Here is a 24,610-nt window from a genome sequence, read left to right as displayed (position 1 = left end):
CCCAGTCCTCAGAATTCAAAGTCCTGGGAGGGGATCCTCTTGGCTTGGACATATACCCACCGCTGGGCTAAAGGAAGTAAGGACACTTCATCTTCCATTCCCAACTATGTGGCGCAGAAAGCAGGAGAAGTGATTTTCCAAAGGAAACCAGATTCAGCTACCAAAAGATGGGGGTGGGAGGGTGGGGAGGTGGGAATAGACGTTGTGTGGCCACAACCAGTCAATGGTTACTCCCCTGAGCGAGTGTGCAGGGGAAATGGAGCTGCCGGCAGCTTGCATGGCAACAGGCAAGGTGGAGGAGGATTTGATGAGGGAAAGATAAAGGCTGGCTAAGAAACTGGAAGAGAGAATAGGCTGTTTTGAAAATGGGCAAAACACCACAGTTAAAGGCTGCCAGGAGATCAAGGGTGATAAAGAACGGCGAAACACTGCTGGGGCTGCCATCACTGGAAGTCATGGGTAACCTTTGGGAGACAAGGGCGGGGCGGGGGAGGTATGAAGGGGCCGAGACAGGTAGAAGACCCAGTGACGCAGGAGAGAAGGCAGATCAGAGAGAGGGGCAGGGGTCAGGTGACAGCATCCATTGTTCGGTGGTGAAAGGAAGAAGACCTACGTTGGGGATTGAAGGGGGCAGTACCCCAGTGATCCTCAGCACGAGTGCTTTCTGTCTCATTTGGTCAAATATAAAGACAAAATAATGCTCAGCGTGGCACTACTGATATCTTTTCTCTGAAGCTCTTGTGAAAAGCAGTGACAATGAGAAAGTGTGAATTGATGCTCTGCCTTCATCCATTTCAGAAGTTACAGAAAAAGAAAACTGGATTTATTTAAAAGCCAACCAATAAGGGAAACAAAGAAGACAAATGCCTTTTGTAAGCTTAAAAAAAAAAAAAAAATCATACAGATGCAACAGTCCCAGAAACTAATTGTCCAACTGAACTGTTATAAGTATTCTCCTTTCCCCCAATTGAAACAATCTTACATAACAACATTTGCATCCATAATGTTGTGTAACAAGTAGTCTTGTGGTGTAATGTGTTTTAAATAGGGGTTAGATAGCAGAGGAGTGACTACTACCTTACTATCATGATATCGGTCACTCTTCCAGACAAAACACCATCACCCATTGGGAAGTAGGGACAGTTTTTCCTTAAATACAAGGTCATACTGTTTGGGTGTTTGGGGGAGCAGTGGGGGTGGGGCAGGGGGATTTTCATCTTCTTCCAAAGCGCTCAACTCTGGATCTCTTCCAAGAGAGGAAATGAGACTAAATAGATCATTTGTTTTATTCTGTTTGGGCATTTCGTGTGTTTCTCTCAACTGCGGCTTATGGACACAAAGCCAAACTTAGAGACTGGCTGGAGCTGGCTAAATTCCAGGTCACTTTTGAAATTTTTTTAAGGAATAAACAATTTGAAGCTCTATCTGAGGATTAAGGCAAGCCACACAATTGAAGGACAAAATGAAATTCTGCTGTGAATGTGAATCGCAAAGGAAGAGGAAGGTAGGATAATTATTTGGAATTCTCAAATAAGACAGAGGTAGAGACAGGAGGGAAATGCAAGCTTAACGTACACATCGATGAGAAATAAACTTCAAAGAGGGCCAAATATGAGAAGAATGGCTGTTTCTGGGCACCAACTGAGGTAGGAACACAGCTGCTTTGGGGCAGCCCCCTAATGATGAGTGTCAAAGTGGCTTGTCACTTGAATGTCACGGAAAGCTTAGGAGATTGCTTCTGTATCCTCTTGCTGGCATCAGGAGGGCCAGCCAACACCAGCGATGCACATTCTGTAACAAGCATAGTTGGTATTCCCCACATATCCTAGTGGCAGAATGGGTCTTTGTCTTGAATCACTTCTCTTTGGGAGACACTCATTGGCAGTCCCATCCAATGTCCAAGGAGAGAGAAAGGCACATTCGTGGTTGGGCTTAGTTTAGCAGATTAGTTAACACTGCATCCTGTCTGATTTCAGAATTGACAAGTCATGTACAGTATTGCTCAAAATGTTCCTTCGACAGTACTGGGTAGGACAGGGAAGTGAATGGCAGTCATTAAAATGTAAACAAAAGAGGTAAGTCCCAAAGACTTCTGACTGTCTTTTATAGCTGAAGAATTCGGACCTTAATTACGCCCTAATTGGGAAAATAAAACATTTTCCCCCTAAAAAATGTTGGCTCCATTAAAACAAGAGACCAAAACCCTTTAAAATAGTATCTGTATATTCTTTCAAAAACTTAGAGTAAGTTTACTCTAAATTTTAAATTGCAGAAAATTAACCAAAGTGTTTGAGATATAAATCAATACATAATCTTCTGATTGGGATATCATATAATAATTTTACAAAATGTTACTATTGGGGAAAACTGGACAAAGCATACCCGGGAACTCTCTGTGTTATTTCTTACAACTGCTCGAGAACCTACAATTAACTCAATAAAAATTTTCAATTAAAAAAAGTGATTTGGCGGGGCGCCTGGGTGGCTCAGTGGGTTAAGCCTCTGCCTTCGGCTCAGGTCGTGATCTCAGGATCCTGGAATCGAGCCCCGCATCGGGCTCTCTGCTCAGCAGGGAGCCTGCTTCCTCCTCTCTCTCTCTCTGCCTGCCTCTCTGCATACTTGTGGTCTCTGTCAAATAAATAAATAAAATCTTTAAAAAAAAAAAAAGTGATTTGGGAGGAAATGGGTGCAGGGAATCAGGCAGGCTTTCCTAAAAGGGCTCTACCCACACTTCTTCATTCTAATTTATTTCTCCATCCACTAGTTCCCTGAATGACTCCCTTCCATCTGGAAGAGGCTACTCCCAGCTTCTCAAACACAGCTCTGGGCTTTTCTGCTCTTAGCTTCCCCCTCTGCCTCATTCCTCCCAGCTCCAGCTGGGCCTCCCAGTCTAGAGTAAGTCCTAACATGTTGCCTGGAGCAATACTTACCATGTCAGTAGTCACTTGGCTCTTGTTCACCCACCAATCAACAAATATTTATTGAGCAACTACTGTACGTGTCATGTTGGCTCCAGGCACTAGGGATGGGGTGAGGTGAGAACCATGGTGAAGTGGTTTCTCTTCCCTGCTTTCTGGGAGGGGTTTCTGAGGAAGGGTGGAAGAGAAATTAGCCAAGAAAAACGCAGAAGGAAAAAAAAAATTAAATGATGATGAGTGCTATGAAGAAAACAGTAAGTTGGAAAAAGTTGGAAGTGATTTTAGTTCAAGCGGTCAGGGAAGGTTTCCTAGAGAAGGTGACATTTGAGTTGTGACCTGACATATAAGGAGGCAGTCATAGGCCCATCCCGGACCGTGGGAGAGCATGTTAGGCAGCGAGAACAAAAAGGAAAAAGCATTTATATCCTGCCCTGTAATTAAATATGAATATCAGGCATGACTGTAAAATAATGAAACAGGTTTTCTTTTTGTGGACTGTGCTTCCTTTTTATTTGAGGAGCCAGCCCTCCAGCATGTTTCCCTGTAAGAGAGGCTGTGAATACCCTCAGGCTGGCCCAGATTTTACACTTTTAAAAGTGACTCCTTCACCCCAACACACACACACACACACACACACACACACACACCCCGTCTAGCATGGCCGCCTACACACCAATTCTAGATCATGAAGTTGCTCTAATCAGTAGATGCAACCTTATTTCATGGCTGTGTCTAGGAGATTTACCACATTTCCTTCTCACAGTTGGGGCCGTGGGCCTGCCGGGGAGGGTTCTGCACTGAGGGTAACATAAATTATGTCATTAAAGTTGTGTCCCCACAAACCCGGGTGGACGCAAAGGAGGACTGCATATACGAGGTCTGGGTGCCAGAGGGTGATATGTCGCCCGCCTCTGGGATATGAGCCTCTGTTGCCCACAAGGTCCCATCCGTTGTAGTTACCGACTGGGAAGGCCGGATTCCCAGGACTCTGCGGGTACCTCACGCTGTCACCGCAGACACGAATCCAGATTTCTAGATTCCCTTGTCTGCCATCTGCCTACGGCGACCAGCCGACCAGTCGACCAGAGGTCGGCTCCGGGGCACCCTGCGAAGCGTCTCGAGGGGCGATCTGCCCCTCCCGGGCCGCGACCCGACACCGTTATCCCCATCACCCAGACCGGTGGGCACTATCCCGGGGCAACCCCCTCCCCCCCCCGTATCTCCCCCAGGGGGCGGCCAAGACGACCTGCCTGCGTCCTCGGGACGCGCCGCGAGCCCTTGGGTCCCTCCCTGTCCCCACACACACCCGGACCCCGGCGACCCACGTGCAGCTCGGCGGAGACTGGCGCCGCACCCCGGGCTCGGCGCGTCTCCGGGCGCGTTCCGGGCGCAACCCCACGACGTGGAGCCCTTGGGGGCGGCATCCGCGAGGCCGCGGCCGGAGTGGGGGCGTCCCGGCGTGCGGGCGCGGGGACGCTGCGGCCCGCTGGCACACAAAGGAGGCGGCGGGAAGGCGGGGCGGGGCGGGCCGGGGGCGGGGGCGGCAGGAAGGGGCGGGGGCGGGGCGGGCGGCGATAAAGCCCCCGCCGCCGCGGCCGCCCAGCTCGCGCTGTGGGACTGCCGGGCAGCTCGGGCTGCGCATCGAGTGCAGGCGCCGCCGCCTCTCTGCTCCCCCGAACTGCCTCGCCGCCGCCGCCGCCGCTCTCCGTCCTCCGACTCTCCGCCCCGCCGCCACCCGGCTCCGGCTCCGGCTCCGGCTCGGGGCGCTCTCCGCCGCCGCCACCTGGGGATCGTGCGAGGGGTGGTGAGTACCGGCTGCGCGCCCCGCGGCCGATCGCGGGCGCCCGGGGGCTGGAGGGGCGCGGCCCGCGTGCCCCCTGCGCCGGCGACGGTCCCGGGGCTCTGCGCGCATGCCGCTCGGCGACCTTGCGCCCGGCCCGGAGGCTGCGGGGCGTGCGGGGCAAGCGGGGCAAGCGGGGCCCCGGGGCGGCGACGTCGAGGCGGAGGAACTTTCTCAGTCTCCCTCGGGCTGCCTCGGCCGAGACTGCGTGCGCGCCCGGCTCTGTACCCGGCCCGCGGGGAGCCCGAGGAGGACCCGGGCCGGGTGAGGAGGGGCCGCGACGGCTGTGGCGTCCAGGTGTGCCTGCAGCTGGGAGTCCCGGGGCCCGCGCTGCTTGTACCGGCTCATCCTTGCTGGCGCCGGTGACCCTGAACCTGAGGTACCCACGTACTAGGCAGCCTTCCTCTACCCTGTACTTTGCGTGTGCGCTGCCCGATGGGGAAAGACAAACCGACTCTTGTGGTTACCGCTGCCCAAGCAGCGTGGGGGTGACCGATGTTTGGGGGGAGAGCCTTTAAATTGGCCTCTGGCAATCAGTTCAGCCCTATGGAGCAGATTTTTGCTATTTTCATCATCTGTAGAAATGGGAATCGAGACATTGATTAGTGGCTACAGGTAAGGTGAAAGTCCTCAGAAATTCTGGGCGGAATCAGGTATTTGATTTGCCGACGAACTGATCGGGGATGGAAGTCTTCTATTACATAAGACAGCACCCCACCTTCAGGTGATATGGGAGATGCTATTGAAGGTTTTAGTGTTTTAATGAACGAAAAATAATCTTCATGTGTGTCTCTCTTGAGAAATCTCAAAGGCTGCTGTGTCTTGCTTTGACCACTTTGCAGGGATCGTTCTTATATTTAGCATCAACATAAAAAGGTGTTTGAAGGTCTGACTGCCTCTTTTAAGCCAGGAAGCAGTTTACTTCTCTGAACTGTTTGGGAACAATTTACGTGATAATTTTGTACTTTGGAGGTTTTATATCCAAAGTTGAACAGAGATAACTGTAAGGAATGTAAGCATTGCTAATTTGTATATCTAAAGCACACTTCAAAAATTGAAGATACTTTCAATGCTGTCTGCATATCTAAATCAGTATTTCTGTTTGCAGTATTTCAGCAAAAATTATCTTCAGCTATGCAAATGAAGGTGTTAGCCTAACTAATCTAAGGATCCTTTCAACCCCCAAATTTTGATTCTAGATTAAAATGATGTTTGAAAATATTGTACAGGGTAGGGCAATTACTGAAGGTCATAAAGATGTCATACATCCTTTATTCTAAACAAAAATGAATCTATGCAGAAAATCTCTGCCTCCTATGACTTCATATATTAGTGTAATTTTAAAAGAACAAAAATGACAGTCTCCAGGGTACGTTAGTTTTGAAGTTCCCCACATGGGTGAATAAATACCAGAGAGAGACTGAGGTATTAGAGTTGGAAATGAACCATGTCCCACCTACCCCTCCACGTAGCCATCCTCTGCCAGCCAGTCATTCTCCTCCAGGGACTTTGGCTCCTTGGCTTTTGCTCCCCCTCTGGTCCCAAAGTCCATTTAGGGAATGCTGTCTGTTGCCACTTCCTTGACCATCTCAAATCCAGTGACCTCCACCCACTCTAGCAACAGAGTCCTCTAACTATATCTAAGTCTTGTCCTCGCTCAGAGATGCTCATCTTCTAAAATCAGAAACATCAGCATCTCAATGTCTCAGTCACAAGCTCCTGCCTTCCAGGTTGCCAACTGGTGCTCCTGTTGCAACTCTTCCTCAATATAAGAGACCTCTTCCCCTCCCTCCTTCCAGTTTAACAGGTGGCTTCATGGCCCACTCTACCTGGAAAGTAGGGGCCACTGAATTGAAGTATGCCCATGTCCTACTCCATTTCCCTCCTACAGACTTTTCCAAATTTACCCCCTCATCCAGGACATCTTCTTCAACTAATCTGCTGTGTCCAGGTGCTTTGCCTGGCCCTGAAGTGTGATAAATACAGCAGATCCTTGCTGTCTTGGAACTGCCATTCTTGTGGGAGGAAACAGATGAAAAGCAAACATAATTATGCTATGATAAAATGAATTGGGTAGAATAATAGAAGAAAAATCAAGTTGGGGCAGGAAACTCAGGGAAAATTAGAGAGAAGGCCTCCCTTTGGCACTGCCTAGTGTCTCCCCATGAACGCTTTTCTAATTGAACAGCATTTATTTTTAGAATGCCATCATCTCCCTTGTCCCTGTACCCCCACCTGCTCTCCAGCAACCATTGGATCTCCCCAGCTTCTCAAATAAGTTAACATTTCCCCTATTCTCTGCTCTCTTCTCAGCTCCCTGTGAGCTGGCCAGGGTCTCCCCAGAGTAGAAGACCCCACAATTCCTAAACAGCGATCCTGCAGATTCTCTCTAGACTTCCCTGGGGCGTTAGATATGGACCTTTCCTTCCTTTCTGGTACTTTTTCTTTCTTTCCTAGTGCCTGGTTTTCCCTCTGTCTCCATTGCCTCTCTAGTCCCTCCCGGGGTTACCCAGGGCTCTGTCCTGATCTCTCTTCTGCTCTGTATAGAGTCATTCAGTGAAGCACTTTTCCTCAGCTTCAGCTGTTTCCAGAATAATGTCCAGCAAGTTATCTGCAGTCCAGTGGCTTACCCATCCACACCTTGTAGGCAAAAAAATCCCGGAGTGAGTCCAAGACTGATTTTAGTTCTTACCATCCACCCCATACCCATTCCATCATCAGCCAAAAAATTTTTTGTTTGTTCTTTGTTTTTGGTGGTGGCTCTGCTAGTCAGCAGGATGTTAAAGCAGAAAACTTCTGGGAACGCTGGACTTCTCCAGCACTCCGCACATGCAGACACTCCCCCCATATTGCTTCTCCATGCTGTGAAATCACCTAGCCCTCTGCTGTAGTCATGGTGGCCTGGCCCTGCTTCCAAGTCCAGAACTAGCAAAATGGTGGCCAGTGTGCCATTTCCAGTTGGCAGATGTGTTGTTGGCCTGCACAAAGTATAGACAAATTGAGTTAATATTAGAAATATTAAAATGCCACTTGCATTTATAACTTCTCTTAAAAATCAGAAGACCTGGGGTGCCTGGATGGCTCATTGGGTTAAGCCTCTGCTTTCAGCTCAGGTCATGATCTCAGGGTTCCAGGATCGAGCCCTGCATCAGGCTCTCTGCTCAGCGGGCAACCTGCTCCACACCCCCCCCACCCCCGGCCTACTTGTGATCTCTCTCTCTGTCAAATAAATAAATAAAATCTTAAAAAAAAAAAAATCAGAAGACCTGGAACACGAGGCCTCCATTCCCACGTGGCAACACTTGGCTCACATGGATTTTCCAACACCCAGCTCCGCTGGCTGTTGCTTGCTTCCTGGTTCTCCCTGGACCCACGGTGTTCATTTATGGTAGTCCCCTGGCTCCCACAGGCTTTTGAGTTAGCAGCCAGGAGGCCAGCAGCAGCCTGTGAAACCCTGGTGCCTAACTGTGCAGCCTCCCGCCAGATTTCTTACATCCTAGCATATGTACCCCTTTCCACCGTCTCCCACAGCAGTGCTGGGTGACTTTCTGCAGTTGCTCCAAATCCAAATCAGCTGGGGTCCCTCCTGATAAAGACTCAGTGTCCCTCTTGTGTTTGGGACAAACCCTGACTTGGAAGGAGAGGCTCTGTTGTATCTGGTCCGGTAGCTCCAGTGCAAAGGGAAGCTATTGTCTCTACAATGGACTGTCCCTCCTTTTCTCAGCACACCTTGAACTCCTATAGGGAGAATGGGGAATACATAATTCCAGTGTTACCTCACCTGTGCCGAGATGCCATCTCTGCTGTTTGTAAACCCTTCCCACAGACCTCACCACCCTCCTGCCTCCTTAAAACTGCCCTGGGAGCAGATGGGACCCAGTGGATTCCACAGTAGGGAGACCCCTGGAACATGGCAGGCTCCATTTAACCCCTGATGCCCAGAGTCCTACACTGTGCTCCTGAGGTCACTCCTTGGACCTTGTGTCGCGGAACTTCTCCACATTCAGCCGGGGCACTTGCCACGGCGCCCCACCATCCTTCCAGCAACTCCTTGGTCTGTTGGCCCTTTGCAATGACCTGACAAAGTCTAAGTTTCCTTCCACTCCTTCCTACCTCCCTGCCTCGTGCCAGTCCCCAAACTTTATTTTCTTGCAAAACCAAGCTTCCTGCAAGCTCCTCACACCGTGGGGCTGCCATGCCTCTTTGCCTGTGCTCCTACTCGACCTCGGCCTGGAATTCTCTTTCTCCATCCTCTGCATTCATTATCTGGCTAACTTCCCCCTTTTCAACACTCTGGTCCGGTGTCATCTGTTCCATAACGTCTTTCCTGAAAATCGCTACCCCCAACCCTCTCTGGCATGTGTGGCATGTGTGCACACATGTATGCCCTACCCCGGGGAGGCCTCTCTGATGGCAGGTACTGTGTTGTAGCTACATGCTTTCCCCACTAGACTCTTAAGTGCAATGAAGACGGGCCTGTGTTTTAGCTTCATTTGGTCTTGTAGTGGTGCATGATCCAAAGGCACTTAATGGCTATCTGAACTGAACCATATTTATATTTTTCATAAGTTTACTAAAGTCTTTACGAAAGAATACTTGTCTTTTGGACTTGAAGGGGAGCTTTCCCCTGCCCCCACCACACCAGGACCTCCACTTCTGTTTTGGTACTTCTGTAGTAAATATATATGGTTTCACAGCAGAAAAATGCTTAAGAAATTAAAAAATCAAAATCTTTTTGATCAGTCATGTTTTTTGAGACAGAACGTACTTAGAAAAAAGCAAAAGTCTAAGCCAGGAGTACTTCTGTCCCTATAGTCACTTCAGTTATCCGTATCTGAACCTCTTTTGGCTTGGTTCTGTCTTCCTTGAGATCCACTGGCTGGGCTATACTCCCTATTTTGTGGCTTGTACAAGGTAGGAGAATTCTCTCTGGCTTCCATTAACCTTTTCAATGATGGTGATGCATGCCCTCTAGCTGACTTTTTTTTTTCCCTTGCTAGTTTTTTGACTAATATCTTCAGTCAAGTTTGATGGAAAGAGCCCTACATTGGGAGAGGTGTGGGCTGTGCTGCCAATAATTTGTATAGTTAATCATCTAGAACTTAATTCTTTTGTCTATACAATGGGTGTGATGAAATCAAATATGTCATTTAAAAAAAAAAAAAAAGAACAACCAACCTGGGGCGCCTAGGTGACTCAGCTAGTTAAGCATCCAACTCTTGATTTCAGCTCAGGTCATGAGCTCAGGATTGTAAGGTAGAGCCCCTTATTGGGCTTCATGCTCAGTGAGGAGTCTGCTTGTCCCTCTTCACTCCTCCCCCCACCCACCTCTCTCTTTTTCTCTCTCTCTCTCAAAAAAATAAATAAAAATTTTAAAAAATAAGAGCCTATAACTTCTTGACTTATTTTCCTCTTTGGTCTGGCTTTCTCATAAAGATCAGATCTAGATGAAATTTTTTCTTAAATGCATTATTTTATGTTTATCTACATGAAATTCTTATCGTCTCTCTCTCTCTCTCTCTTAAGTCTATGAAATCATTCAGCTTGGCTCTTTAGTATCCAGAAATAGTGTTAAGGGCCAAAATGGGGATTTAGTTTATATTCCCACTTAAAGGCGTTTATAAAAATGTTAAATAAATTGGGTTCCCTATACTTGATCTTTGTAAACCACTGTCTCTATCCATGAATGTGCCTATCTTCTCTTTCCCAAACCATTTTTCCTCATGAGTAGATGGCATGTCTGATCTGAAAGTCAATGTTGGGTTTAAAAAAAAAAAAAAAATTACCCTTAGGTGTAGAATAGAGGCAAATGCAATAAACTACATCTTGAGCTTATTTCTTATCTCTAAGTTCACAGTTTGTCTAAGAGCACTGAAAGAGTAGTAGGATTTTATTTCTCTTTTGAGAAATGCTGCCTTTCACCCAACAGGGCAAGTCTATTTACACAGTCAGTGATTCTCCCCTTATTCTGCTGTTAGGTTTCTAGGTCTGGATGTAAGCCCAGTCCAGAGAAGTTGGCGTTGCTTCTCGGGCTCTTTTTTGTGCATGTGGATGTACACTGAGCCTAAGCAGTCCTCTGTTTGCAATTTCATTCCTGCATTTGGACAATTATGTCCCCTGTTTCATCCTTGAATTCCTTCAAAGGTTGGGGTGCAGGCCCCAGTTCAAGGTCAGCCCAGGAACACCTCATGCTCTCGCTTCAGGTTGACCTCAGACATTGCCCTTTGCCTCAGGAGGGATAATTCCAGAATCAGAACCCACTGTACCTTTCTATTTTTACTAGTTAATTCTTGGGAGAAAGATAGTGTGGAGGAGATTTTAATATAAAAGGGAAAAAAATCCTATGAAAAGGCAGAAAGGATTTCTTGTAGCTACTGCAAATCTTGGGAAATGTACTTTGTTTTGTTGTTGTAATGCCCTCCCCCACTTGCTGCAGTGAGAACTCTGGTAACCTGGGGAATTTCTCTTAAGAGCATACCAAAAATAGCATCAGTGCTTTCTCCCCCCACCCCCAACTTTCCTTTCTATTTAGTGCCAACTAATATAGCTACAGAGAAAATAACCACTTGTTTTTGCCTAAGTTTTTATGGACCAAATCTTGAAAGTGGGTGTGGGTATGTGAGAACGTTTAACACCCAACATGAAGCCCACTTGAAAATGACTAAGGTGACTGCAAATGAAAATAGTTTTTTCTTCCTTTCTTTTGAGAAAATGCTGTATAAATAAAGGCAGTGCTTGCTTCTTCTACTAAATTTATTTTTCATTCTTGAAATAAGGAATCTGCTTAGGAAGAAACGATCATGCAGGTTTGGTCACTGTTCGGATTATATGAGCTATTAACGACTGCCTTATCTTTTGGTTACAAGCGCAGAAACCCAATCAGTGTAAGTGATGCAAAAAGATGGGGTGCAAGGGAGGACCTAGTGGCTTACGCCACAGACCCTGAGATGGTGGGGGTGCCTCTGGCCCCGGAGGTGACTGAAACCAGAGATTCAGGGCTTTGGGGCGTTCTTCTCTCCGTGTGTGTCTCTTTGCAGGTGGTCTTCGTCCTCTCAGGGACCAGCCTAATGACCCAAGAGAGAAGAGGGGCTTCCTTCCAGTTCCAATTAGAAAAATCCTAGGGAGGCATTCTGATTGGCTCAGTTCAGGTCATTTGCGTTTCCCTGGACCAATGGCTGTGGTGAGAGGAATGGGATACTGTGATTGGCCAGATTCTGAGTCACATGTTCAAACCTGTGGTCAGGAGGGGAGGAGTATTGAGAGGGGTGTGCTGGACAGACTAGTTACCCCAACTGCCATTAGTATTTGTTTTCAGTTGACCAGAGGCTCTCTGTTGTCTCCTGGAGCCTCATCTGTGTCTATAGGACAGATAGTATCCTCCACTCGCTCAGTTGGGAAAGAAGAGTTGGCAGCAGCTGAAGTATCCATGGTCCTGCCTTCAGCCTGTATGTGTCAATGCCAGAGCCTGAACCCAGGTGTGTAAATGTGCGAACTGTGAGCTGATACCATGAATTTTCAAAGATTTATACCTCATCAATATCTGTAGCTTTTCAAAATAACTTCTTGTCAAACAACATGCCTCCTTTCAAAAGACCATCTTCTCACTTGGCTGCTAGATAACCTTCAGTAACACAACCAGAACTCACCCGAAAGAAGCTAATATTTTTGCCTTCTGTTGGAAGTATTATTTTTAGACCTGTTGCTGCCCCACACCCCTGCCCAGTTTATTTCTTAGACACTTGTTTTTTTTTCCCTAGGACTCAAACTTTAAAATTAGTACTGACCTTTGGACTGAAAGGGTAGAGTGCATTTACCCAGAGTGGAGGGAATAATTTGGGCTGAGCTGGGGTTAAGTCGAGGTAACCAAACAATGGCTGTGACATGACTTTTAGAAGATGCCAATAGAGGGGAACCTGGGTGGCTCTGTTGGTTGAGTGGCAGGCTCTTGATTTTGGCTCATGTCAGGATCTCAGTTCTGGGATCAAGCTCCTGGTGGGGCTCCTTGCTCAGCCTGGAGTCAGCTTGAGGATCCAATCTCCCTCGCCCTCTGCCCCTCCCCCCACTTGTGGTGCATGCTTTCTCAAATAAATAAATAAATCTTTTTAAAAAATACCTACTTGAACTTCACAAAGGTATAGAGGTTTAGCTTAGAATATTATTTGAGATCTAATTTTTGTTTTTATACATTTTTTTTTTTTTTTTGAGAGCAAGAGAGAGTGAGAGAAAGAGCGCAGGCACACAGGAAGGGGGATGAGGGGCGGAGGGGAAAAGAGGGAGAGAGAATCTTAAGCAGTCTCCATGCGCAGCTCATTAGGCTCAATCTCATGATCCTGATCATGACCTGAGCCAAAACCAAGAGTCAGGCACTTAACCAACTGAGCTACCCAGGTACCCTTTATAGTTTTTTTGTTTGTTTTTTTAATAGTTACCCCCCCCCCAAATTTGTCTATCTAAATGGTGTACTTTCCCTTCCCTCCCCTGACCCCCCTCCTTCCTTAGTATAGTATAGTACTTAAGTGTATGGAGGGTTTGGAGGCCAATAGACTGGTCTGAATCTAGATTCTGTCAGTTACTAGCTTGGGGTCAGGAGGCCATAAACGTCTCTGAGCCTCGGTTTCTTCATTGGTGAGTTGGACATGAAGGTAACTGTGTCTTAAGTTTGGAAGGACGCAGTGGAATGTATGCTTTAGGTGTGGAGCACAGGGGCCGGAACGGAGCTGCCTTCCTGGCGGTGGGGTTCTCTGTGTCACAGTTGTCCAGGTAAGCATTTCTCTCCTCTGGGACTCCGGTTGTCATTGTGTCTTTGATCCAGTCAATGAGGGGCTTGCTGTGTGTGTTTGTATGTTTGGTTTCCAGACCCGTAACAGTCTCTGTAGGGAGTACTCCCAGCAATCAGCTGGTCATCTGTCCTTTTGCCAGCCTTCCAGCTCTTCCAGTACTGGCTGTGGGGCCAAGAATGGCCAGCACGGGTAATAAACTCCCTCTTAAACCTGTGTGAGGAAATGTAAACAGTTGTGTTACCAGAAGGTCTTTCTAGGGCCACATTGCAGGCTAGCCCTGTCAGCTTGGGTACTTTTATATAGTATGTTAGGAAGAATTAATAAATGTCTCTGCAGCAGAAAAATAATCTATTTGGTTTAATATCTGGGTCTTTGCAAATGTGGTACCCAGAGTCTTCTCGTTTTGTTCTTATTTTCCAGGCTGTGAAAAAGTCCTATATCCAGTGATATCCACTAATATCCAAAAACCCAGAAGTAATCATTTTTTTTTTTTTAAAGATTTTATTTATTTATTTTTACAGAGAGAGATCACAAGCAGGCAGAGAGACAGGCAGAGAGAGAGGAGGAAGCAGGCTCCCCGCTGAGCAGAGAGCCCGATGCGGGGCTCGATCCCAGGACCCTGAGATCATGACCTGAGCCGAAGGCAGCGGCTTAACCCACTGAGCCACCCAGGCGCCCCCAGAAGTAATCATTTTTGAACACATATTGAATATACTTTCAACACATAGTCATTTAATGATGATTTGATTCCCTCCGTATACGGAAGAGTTCTATGAATGTTGGACGAGCCCTAGCAAACTTTCCCGGATAGGAAATATATTTTCTGCTGCCATTAATAAGATATTTTAGAATTTTACTGGCAGATAGCCATTTGGGACTTTGTACAGCACACGGTGTATGCCCACACCTGAATTGTTGCTCGGACAATGGAATACGAGGTGGTAGGGAGATTGATTCTGTGTGATGACTTAATTATAAAGAGAGCTTCCTTTCCCTAAAGGTGTGGATTTTCTCTTTGAAATTAATTTACTGATAGACTCCTATCATCTTATGCCAAACCTGTGTTCACTTCTTAATAACACTTAATTAAAATAGCAATTTAGAGGATTGGCCAGAGATGCCAAAGTATGCATAGCCAACATGTCCTTGTGCAGCACAGTGGTAAATCATGAATATCAAAGTGCTGATCATACTCATGGTGAATTAATCCAGCAAGTACTGAACACATAGTTGTTTCCATGCATGTGTGTTACTCATTAACCTACAATTTCTTTTGGGTAGGATAAGTATGTAGTTTTTCCATGTACAGTGGCAAAATCATGCTTTTTGTCTTCCTCTCTGTCTTGTGTTGTGGTTTTTTGTGTCTTATCTGCCCTGTTAGGAACCCTTGAGGGTTTTTGGTCTTTCTTATCCTCCTCGGTTCTTTACACAATACCTGACTCCGAGGAGCCCAAAAGGGAAGAAGGAAATGAAAGAGCATGGATCATCAGTGTGTCAAGTACTGTTAGGCACATTTTATACATGAGCTTATTGAATCTCAGCTACCCTTGGAAGGTTGAAATTAGTCCTAGCTGGCAGGCAAGAAAACAGAAATTAGCGTATGTGGAGCACCCTGCTGAGAATCTGACCCATGGGATATTCACTCCAAGTCTTTGTATCTCCGCAGATCTTTCATCCCGAAACCTTGTTTTCAGGGAGTGACTGAGACTAGACAGTGGTGTCTGAGCAACAGTGCAGAGCTCCACACGTGAGAGGTCAGAGCATGCTGGACAAGGTGAACTTGGGAATCGGATGAACCTGCATTTAAACCCCAGCTCTACAATTAGTCATTTGATGTCCACAAAATATTTTCCTCTCTGGGCTTCATTTCCAGAGCTGGAGAATGGAGCTGATGAGGTTATTCCCTTCTTTGTAGAGAAAGCTAGCACTGTCCCTCCTTCACATACAGGGAGATAGCAAATAGTGACTTAAATCACGTGGCAAGATCAGGGCTGAGGCAGGTTGAGAACTCGGGTCTCTGCTCCTATCCCTTGTCACCTCTGCAGTCGCCAAGTCTGGGTACAGCAGCCAGAACTGCCATCACCTGTCACCTCCCCTTGATTAGCCCTCAGAGTACCCCGCTGACTTAGGGACACTCACCATCCATCCCTTAGAACCACTTGACTGATTTATGTCTCCTCTTCTCTGTGTTGTTCAGCCCCATCTTCCTGAAGAGGATTATTCTCAGAGAGTAAAGAGATTCCCCAAGACTTATTCCTGATGCATCTGCCCCGCACAAGACTTCAAAGTGGCAGCCCTATTGTGTTTGGGTGCATTTGGTTTAAAAACTAGTTTTTCAGCCAGGTGCTCTGAGGGACACAGAAGTCTCCACAACATTGATTGACCTTTGAGGGTCTTATATGTTTCCATTAGAAAGGGCGTATCTGTGATGCTTTAACAGTTCAGAAACCATGGTACACTGTCCTGGGTGGACGCAACAAGGGGGTACATTTTCTGTAGAGGATTTCAGTGCAGCAGTAAAAATACCTCAAAATTGTTTAGCTTTTTATATCATCAAGTACCATGGTGATCAATTCTTCTTCCCCTGGAGCAGAGCCATCAGTCTGACTGACCCCCAGTACTGCACTAGGTCAGTAATACACAGCCAGAATGAGTGCTTTGCATGAGATGTCTAGGAGACCAGACCGGAGGGAGTTAGTGTGGATTCAGTCACTGGAAAGGCTGTGCAGAAGCCCTCTCCCCACCCCCCCCGCTTTGTGGTGAAGGACTCCAGGAGAGCAGTGTGTGACCCCGATGACTAGTCTAGTTGTGGGGCCACCATGAGTCATGGGCTGTGGAAGCTCTTTACAGGCATGTTCCCCCTGATTTCTCTTGACAGCCTTGAAAGGCTGGCAACCCAAGGTTTTTCTGTAGATGAGGAATCCAGAGGGTCCATGAGATTTGGGAATGAGGGCAAGTGATGGATAGTCTCTGGGTCTCTCTTTCCTTCTGCATGAAGTAAAGGTAGGAATGCCCAGCTTTCTGGGAGTGTAGGAGGCTCAGCAGTGCTAATGCTAAAGCCCTTTATTGATAGAAGGTTCTTAAATATCTGTTACTGCCAGTGGTCATGCATGGGAGAGTTAAGTCTATGCACAGTGTGAAATGTTGTCAAGTAGGTGATAAATGCAAATGTCTAGATAGCCCTCATGGGTAATGCAGTCCTTATTTTTTTCCTTTTGTATTTACTCTCCACAAAACCCTTTTTGCTCTAAATTTTGTTGATTGCTACTTACTAATTTGTAATAAGAATAATAAGAGTAGGCCATTTAGTCTCTCAAGTGCTCTCCATGAGTAAATACAAGGAGATAACTCCTTCATGGAGGAGAGATCAGTTCTCAGAAAGAAAGAAAGAAAAAAATAGAATTGAATTGAATTTTAGTGGGCAACTTTGCAAAGGGGTAAAGCATTACAACTTCCCTTTCATTGAATGCTCATGAGTACAAGACACTTGAGAATGTAAAACTGCATGAGAGCTGGGTCTCTTCCGGGGCAGGCACGCAAGGCAAAACTGCCAAAGCGATTCCTTAGTCAGTCATTAAAAGGCATCAAAATGTATAATTTTTCTCTGTGAAAAAAAGTGTTTTCTCATTTGAGAACTCTGTGCGTGAATACAAAAGGAAAAATTTTCTCCAGAATCATTCCTCAGGGAAATTGGGGGTTGCTATATTTTAGGGGCCTTTCAAAGTCTCCCATTTGCAAAGATCATGATAAGTTCATTAGTCAGAGTTCACCAAAAGCCCTGGATGGATGAGACTAATGAATGAGTCTAGGAACAGAGGGAGAAGAGCACATAAGCCTGCCATCCCCTTAATCAGTATTTATTCTGAAGACTCATAGAGGTTGTACCATACAAGAAGGTTAAAAAAAAAAAAAGGCACAGAATTAGAATACAGATTTAGTCATTATTCCTGAGGTCATGACTTCTCAATTGCCTAATTTTGAATGCTGTGTTCATTAAGATAATGCTGATTGCTATAATAAATAACCCCAAATACGTACTGTGGCACAAACTTCCACTTGCATAATGCCCGATATGGGCATGTCTCTTCCAAAACTGGTGATTCAGGGAGCCAGCCTCTTTCCACCTTCCGGCTCCACTTGATTTACAGGTGGTTTCCAAGGTCATGATGCTTGTCAGCGTCAAGCTGGTAGAAGCAGAAAGATCATGGAGGATTGCATATGGCGACTCTTGGTGGGCCAACTCTGAGAATGGCATACATCATTCCTGTTCCTGTTTCATCAAATACATTTCAGTCTCATGGACACTCCCACGTACAATAGAGGCTAGGAAGTGTAGCCCTAGCTCTGTGTTTGGAAAGGAGAAGAAATGAGTTTTCCAAGGAGATAGCTATTCTCAGGTAAATGAAGTTTCATGAAGACTCTAAGCCACTTTAAAAAGTCACACAGTAACATGCCGTAACATGGCAATCATGTATGTATTTTCTTCTATGAGGGCAACTGTCCTGAAGGCCTACGAAAAGCTTCTTATGGCTTAGGAGAGGTTTTTTTCAGTGACAGCATGACACATAGATTTGAAAAGTGCTGTATCATAGGCAGCTTGGACAAAAAGAGGATGTGCTTGGGAAAGTTGTTAGACAACTCGGAGTGATGACAGGCTTGGAGAAGATGTCTGGGAAAACGCGGAGTAAAATTGCGTCATGGAAGGGGAGACCGGAAAGAAAAGTGCCATTTCTAGATCATAATATATGTGATTCCGCATGTTCATGAAGTTTATTTAGTCAGGTTGACCAAAACTCAGGTGGGTGGGAACGGGAGGTGTTGAGGCTCTTCTCACTGGTAAAGAGAGGAGGTCTGTCTTAAATGGGAGCTAACCATCTACTCAAGCACATATGGGGATTAGAACTTAAAGAAATAAAGACTTTCACCCTATGAGACGGTGTCTTTCCAGTGTGGGAGAGGGTCATCAGATACGCTGGGAACACCATGTGGGAGCAAAAGGAAAGATGAAAGCTGGGGAATGGGGTCAATGCCAATGCTGAGCTCTGACAGGAAATGAAAGGACCAGGGATTGGACAAGGAAGAAGCAGGTGACAGGAGCAGCTCTGCCCTGTTTGGGAGAAGCCTCTGGCAGCATCTGACTTGTGGGCATATCCGTGTGGTTTTTTTGCTGTGTGATGTGGGCAGATTAGTCAGTCTCCTTGCTTCTCTGTTACCTCAGCTGTATCCGGAGGGGCTTATGTGAGATTCAGTGAGATGACATGTTTACAGGGCTGTGAATGCAGTAGGAGCTCTATAAATGCCCTTCCCTCCAACCGTTTCCTGTGCGGCTACTCCCCAGCTCCATTGTTAGTGAATGTCATTTCCGTAGCTGCTTATGAGATATTGGGGAGATGGTTCTCCCCCATAAAATGTGATTTCATAACCAAAGAAGCTCAGCGCCCCCATCCCTAGAGATCCCTCCATGCAATCAATATCTTACAGCAGAGTTTAGGCTGAAATAAGGAGAACTTTCATTATGTCACCGATTTTTAATTCCAGAATTCCTTGTTCTTCTGCCTTAGTGCTGGATGTGGGAACGTAAAAAGCTGCTCTTGTGAAGAAAAGCTGTGCGATGCCTAAGAGTTGTCACGTCATTGCCCAGGATGGTGTCTTCTGTGATCCTCATAGCAACCTTCTGAGGGATAGAATGGGAGAGGAGGGTTGTCATTGATTTTCCAGATGAAGAAACTGAGTCACAGTCTATGCAGTTCAGCCAGTGCAATTTGTCCGACGCAGGCAGGCCCAGGATTAGACTGTAGGCCCATCCCCCAATTGTGTTCATGCTGACGCAGGTTTCTCCTGTGAACTGGCTGAGCATACCCCCTTCCAAATCCTTTCAGAAGGCATTAGCGGGGAGCTCAGCAAGAGAAATGAAGTCAGGCTAAAGGAAGAACCTCAGGACTTGGGTAGCTAAAGCCAAGTTTGGAATCGTGCTTCCCATCATGTCAGATGGTTTCTGAGCTTTGCAGAACTTTGCTCATTCCATGGTTGCTTGCCGGAAATAAACATGTAAACATAGAGGGTTCATCTTTTTAAAATATTACTTTGGGATTTTGTTTGTTTATAAACTCTTTGTACTGAAAGAAGTGAGCAGAGAATCTGAGATCATGGCAGAAGAGATTTTCTTAAAGTTATTAACTATTTTCTCTTATCTTATCCCATCCCTCATTCCCTCCTCCTACTTCAGAAGTATCTCCAGATCCTATGCCTATAGTTACGTGTATATTTATTTCAGAAGATGTCTGCCTCAGATGATTTCCCCCCAGAAGTTAAAATGAGGGGACCAGAGAAGCTTACACCCATTCCCAACCTCCCCTGCATGACTATTTCACTTGTAATAAATACCAAAAACTCGTTCTGAGATTTAGATGGGGTTAGCCTGTTTGGGTCTCTCGAGCCACGCCTGGGTAGAGGGGACTTAGTCATCAGAACTAGACACAAAACTGAGGGAAGAGAGAGAAAAGTGTGCCCAGGTGTCACAGGATCACTTCTGGGGGCTCCCAAAACTTTACCTCAAAGCTGCCCCATAGCCATCTAATGAAAAATGGAGCCTAATGGCTCTGTGTCCACAACCGAACCCATTAATACAACATCATTAATCTATTTAGAGGGAGGGTAGGAGAGATGCTGCCTGTCCATTTTCCCTAAGCCTTTGTTTCCTGAACTGTGTCCTTGAACCTCCCAGGGGATGGAGGTGGGTCAGGAGGCCAATGAAGCCATACTGCTCTCTTCCTGCACTTTCTTCCTTCTCAGGCTCCTCAACACAAGTTCAGCCCTTTCCTACCTTCCTCTTGTTTGCCTGGGAAAAAAAGATCATAAATAAGTACCCAGTGGTGCCAAAGGAATAAGGAAAACACAGGATGGGTCAGTGAACGTTGTCGTATTTTATTTCCATGATGTCAGAGAGGCGGACTTTCTCAAGTGGGCTCCTCTGAGATGGCCTCGCTTGGGGGGTGCACAGTGTGCAGCACCGAGGAAAAACTCAGATTCTGTCAGGAGCCACAGGAATGTTGCAGAGCAGAGAGGCTCACAGTTACCAGACTCATAAGAGATGGAAGACTAAGAAGATGGTCCTTTAGCTAATTAGCCTACTCCCCACTCTAACGAAGTCTTCATAGAAAGCCCACTTGCCGTGGGAAAGTTCTTTGCACATGGGACAATCGATGGTCCAAGTCCTAGAACTCAGTCTGGGTCAGTTCCAAATGGCCTGTGGGGAAGTTCCTAGTCCATGAGCACTGGAGGCTAAGTATTGTCAGCACAGTTCCCCACGTGCTGGGGATGCCTTCATTCTCAAGTGGCAGGGCCGTCTGTGTCTTAATTACAGAAAATATAAAACATTAGCCCTTGGTGACAAGTTATTAAAAGAGGTCATTTTTGCATCTTTTCATTTTTTCTAAATTTTATTGTTTAACTTTGTAGAACAAAAGCTAGGGGTTAAAGTTTACATACCTGAGGAACAACACTAGTTTGTGAGTGGTGCTGTCATTTATTGAATAAATATATATCGAGTGTCCATTGTTGCTTTAAATTCCAGTGCTTGTGATTCTCTGCTAGTTTGGTTATTCCTTGTCAGTTGCCGCCATTGCTGGTCACTCTTGTCTTGAGAGGGGAGGTTATGGCTGCTTTTCTGGTTTTCATCTCGTCTGACTAATCTTCCCTATAGAGAGATACTGATGGTCAAATGCGGTGCTATTGAATGTAAAATAAGGCTAACTAACACTTTTCTCATTTGCTTGGAAGTCTCAATACTATGTATCAGGTCCACTTGGCTTCTTACTCCATTAAGTACTTCTGTCTCTGGTTCTCCCGTAGCTCTTAAGGTCAGACTGTGCTTTCCCTTCATTTTGTCATTTCTACCACTGTGACTTACTTGGGGCGCAGGACCAAGGAAACTCTTGTTGACTGAGAAAACGCATGAGCATTGTGCAGCAATGGAAAATGATCGTGACTTTTGCAACTCCCTTTCCCCTGACCCAAGAGTCTGGGCACTCCTTCTTTGGCACCTGTTACTCTGACAGCCCCTCTCATTATGGCCACATACTCTGCTAGCCACCATTTGATCAACCATCAAGAATATTGAAGCATCCTTTCTCCCTCCAGGGCAGTGCTGTGGGCACTGAAGAGATCGCAGTTTGGATTCCTGAGTGAAGGATGTTCTACACAGTCCCTTACTCCTGGCAGGCATCTCACTGCCATTTGGGGAGTTTTGTCTGGGCTGCAGAGATTTGAACCAGTCAAGTCTAAGAGTGTTTGTTTTCTCGGGGAAATGCAGCCCTATTAAAACTATTGTTTTAAAAGTCGCTGCGAGCATTAAAATCCTCAGTCATCAATTAGTAGTGTGAAAATGTAGAAGTGGTTGGGGCTTCAGGCAAGCAATATTGACTTAAATGTGTAGGGCACTTTAAGACAGCTCTTGATTGTACATTTTAAAATAGGGAATGCAAATTGAAATTCCTCCTGGGTGCTTTAAATCATGCATTATATGTGCAGTATTTTCAATTAGCTGCAAAAAAAATATGTTCCGTGTGGCTCTATTTTTACAGCTGGGAATTGCTCTGAGAACACAATTGACTATTTCATACATGTGAGATTTATTTAAATGACTCATGGGGCATTTGCAGTTTAACCAATAATTGAAAATATTGTTGCAGTGTGGCAGGTAAAAACTAGGATGTCATTTTGCATTCCTGGAGTGGTGCTCCAAGCTCAAGCATTATGTTAGTCAGAGGGGTGGGCGGTGGACAGGAAATATTGAGATTCAGTCCTTCATATTTCATTCCTGGGCTGTGCCACACCACGAAAAGACCAAGGGTGCTTGACTGTTGGAGGGTTCTGTGGGTTGTGCTCTCACGAAAGACCCCAAGCAGGAAGGCATTACCTTATTTCTCTCTTCTGTTTGCATATACCAGACACAGACAGAAGATCAGGTCAGGTAAATGGGGAACCCCAACCTTCCCCCAACTCTTCTCTTACCTCCCATTCCTTCCCTACCATGCTTTGCCAGCCATCTCGTATCAGACATCACCTATAGTGCTGATGCAGAAAGCTAAGTTGATGCTCAGGATGGACCAGCCAACCTCCCTGTGGTTGTTTATAAACGTTACTGGGGATTTGGAATGCATGTTCTCACTGAAATGATGTTGTAAATGGTGGTTAGGTGATTGTTAGAATGCATTATTGCTCAATGTGATTTGAAGTATGGGTTAGTTAGGTATTTTGTGGTCAGCATTAAAGTCCTAACCACCAATTTTTAGTTTTTCTCTGGATCGGTGGTTCTCAGCCGGGGTGAACCTCCCTTTCACCTCAGGGACATTGGTCAGTGTCTCCGAACATTTGGTTGTTGCACTTGGGTGGGGGCTGTTACTAGCATATAGTGGGTAGAGGCCAGGGATGCTGCTGAACACCTACGTTACACAGGACAGTCCCTCCCAACAAGGAATTATCCTGTTCAAACTGTCAGTAGTGCCCAAGTTGTGAAGCCTTGCTCTAGAATTCCTTTAAAAAAAAAAAAAAAGACTTCCCCAAATACTTTAGAATACAACCTGCTCATAACATGGCGGTTTCTGTAATTAACATTAGCACATAAAGGAAGTTAAGGTCATGGTTGAAAACTTGGCTGTTTCATCAATGCCTTGACACATTGAGCACCTCAGTGTCCCCATGTGCTATGTTGGATGCTGGGGAAGAGTGGTGAACAGGACAGACAGAGGCTCCCCTCACTCACAGGCACAAAGAGAAGGGGAGATGACAAGTGTTCCAGTCAGGGGGAGCATAGGCATGGAGGCCTGAGGCTGGAAGGAGCCTGGCAGATCATGTGAACAGCCAAGAGGAAAGTGTGTCTCTGGAAGAAAGCCAAATCCTGACAAGGCAGGTCAACTCCTAGGCTGTGGGGGGAATTTTCTTTCATGGTAAGAGTTAGGGCTGCCATTAGAGGGTTTAACACTGGTTTTGGTGCTGAGGGTCATGGTCAGGTTCCTGGTCAGCAAGGTCACTGGGGTAGTACAGACAATGAGTTGAGTATAAGAGACTCATGTTCTATTCCAGGAATGCTGGTGGCTTGACTCTGGGGGCAAAGGAGGTGGAGAGAGTAGACCATTCAGGAACTGTGTCAGAGATAGAGTGGTAGAGTTTGTTGATGGGTCAATGGGGAAGAGAAGGATGAAGGGTAACTCCAACACTTTCAGCTTAGATTCTTGGATGGATGGGGTCCTGCACCAACTGGGTTCTAGAACCTGGAAGTACAGCAGGCTTAGGAATGAGTGTGTACTCTTTCCTCCCATCTTAGAATTTCTATGAAAATGGGTGAGGGGACTTCTATATGTCTTTTTACTTACTACGAGTCAGCCCTGCTTACTAAATGTAAGGTATTTCTCCTGTAGTACCTCTGTTCTCTGCTTACCATCATAATAGGCTTTCCACTGTAGCTCAGAATTCTTTCTAAATGGCTTCTTTGGGAAATTATCAAGCATTTTCTATATTAGATATTTTTCTATCTAAGCAAGTGGAACAGAGATGAGAGTCAGCTTACCATCAGACTTGTACCACTGAGACTTTCAACCACTAAGGCAGGTCTCATCTGGCTTTACCACACTAAAAATTTTTAAAATTGTTTTAATCTAATCCCACCCTATTTCAGCTTTAGCCAGAAGGAAAACATTTTATCTTATTCTTGAGCCTGGCAGTCTTGGAAAGAACATAAGGAAAGTCCCCAGAGCCTGAGTCCAAGTCAAAGTCACCCAGTGGCCATCAGTCATTTCCTGACCCCATCACCAGGGCCATTTTTGGAAGCTGCATGGACCCTAGCTGCTGCCCCCAGAGCACAAGGCTACCTTCCCTGAGGACTTGTGACCAGCTGTCAAGCTCTGATAAAGTCACATACTAGACCTTTGAATTCCTCCTCCAGCAAAGAAATGAAGGAAACAGCCCACAACTGAAAAAAGACTGCAAGCAAATAGAAATGTCAGGTTTTAAATTTTCGTTTTGATTTTTAAAAATTGGAAATTGGGGATATTTTATGATTGAGAGAACTATGA

At 46.0% G+C, this 24,610-nt stretch overlaps 1 protein-coding gene across 1 annotated transcript in view; it reads left to right on the top strand.

The window, feature by feature from the left end:
• Positions 1–4,516: 4,516 nt before the first annotated feature.
• SERPINE2 (serpin family E member 2) overlaps positions 4,517–24,610 on the top strand; it is a 61,407-nt gene continuing 41,313 nt past the window's right edge. Inside the window, exon 1 of the mRNA XM_032857343.1 lies at positions 4,517–4,722. The gene's annotated coding sequence lies outside the window, so the exon portion shown is untranslated. The remainder of the gene's footprint in view (positions 4,723–24,610) is intronic.

The sequence above is a fragment of the Lontra canadensis genome, unplaced genomic scaffold, assembly GCF_010015895.1.
Source record: "Lontra canadensis isolate GAN:19392208 unplaced genomic scaffold, GSC_riverotter_1.0 scaffold13, whole genome shotgun sequence".
NCBI classification, from domain to species: domain Eukaryota; kingdom Metazoa; phylum Chordata; class Mammalia; order Carnivora; family Mustelidae; genus Lontra; species Lontra canadensis.
The sequence above is the reverse complement of the archived record's forward strand: the minus strand, read 5'-3'. Positions and strand labels throughout refer to the sequence as shown.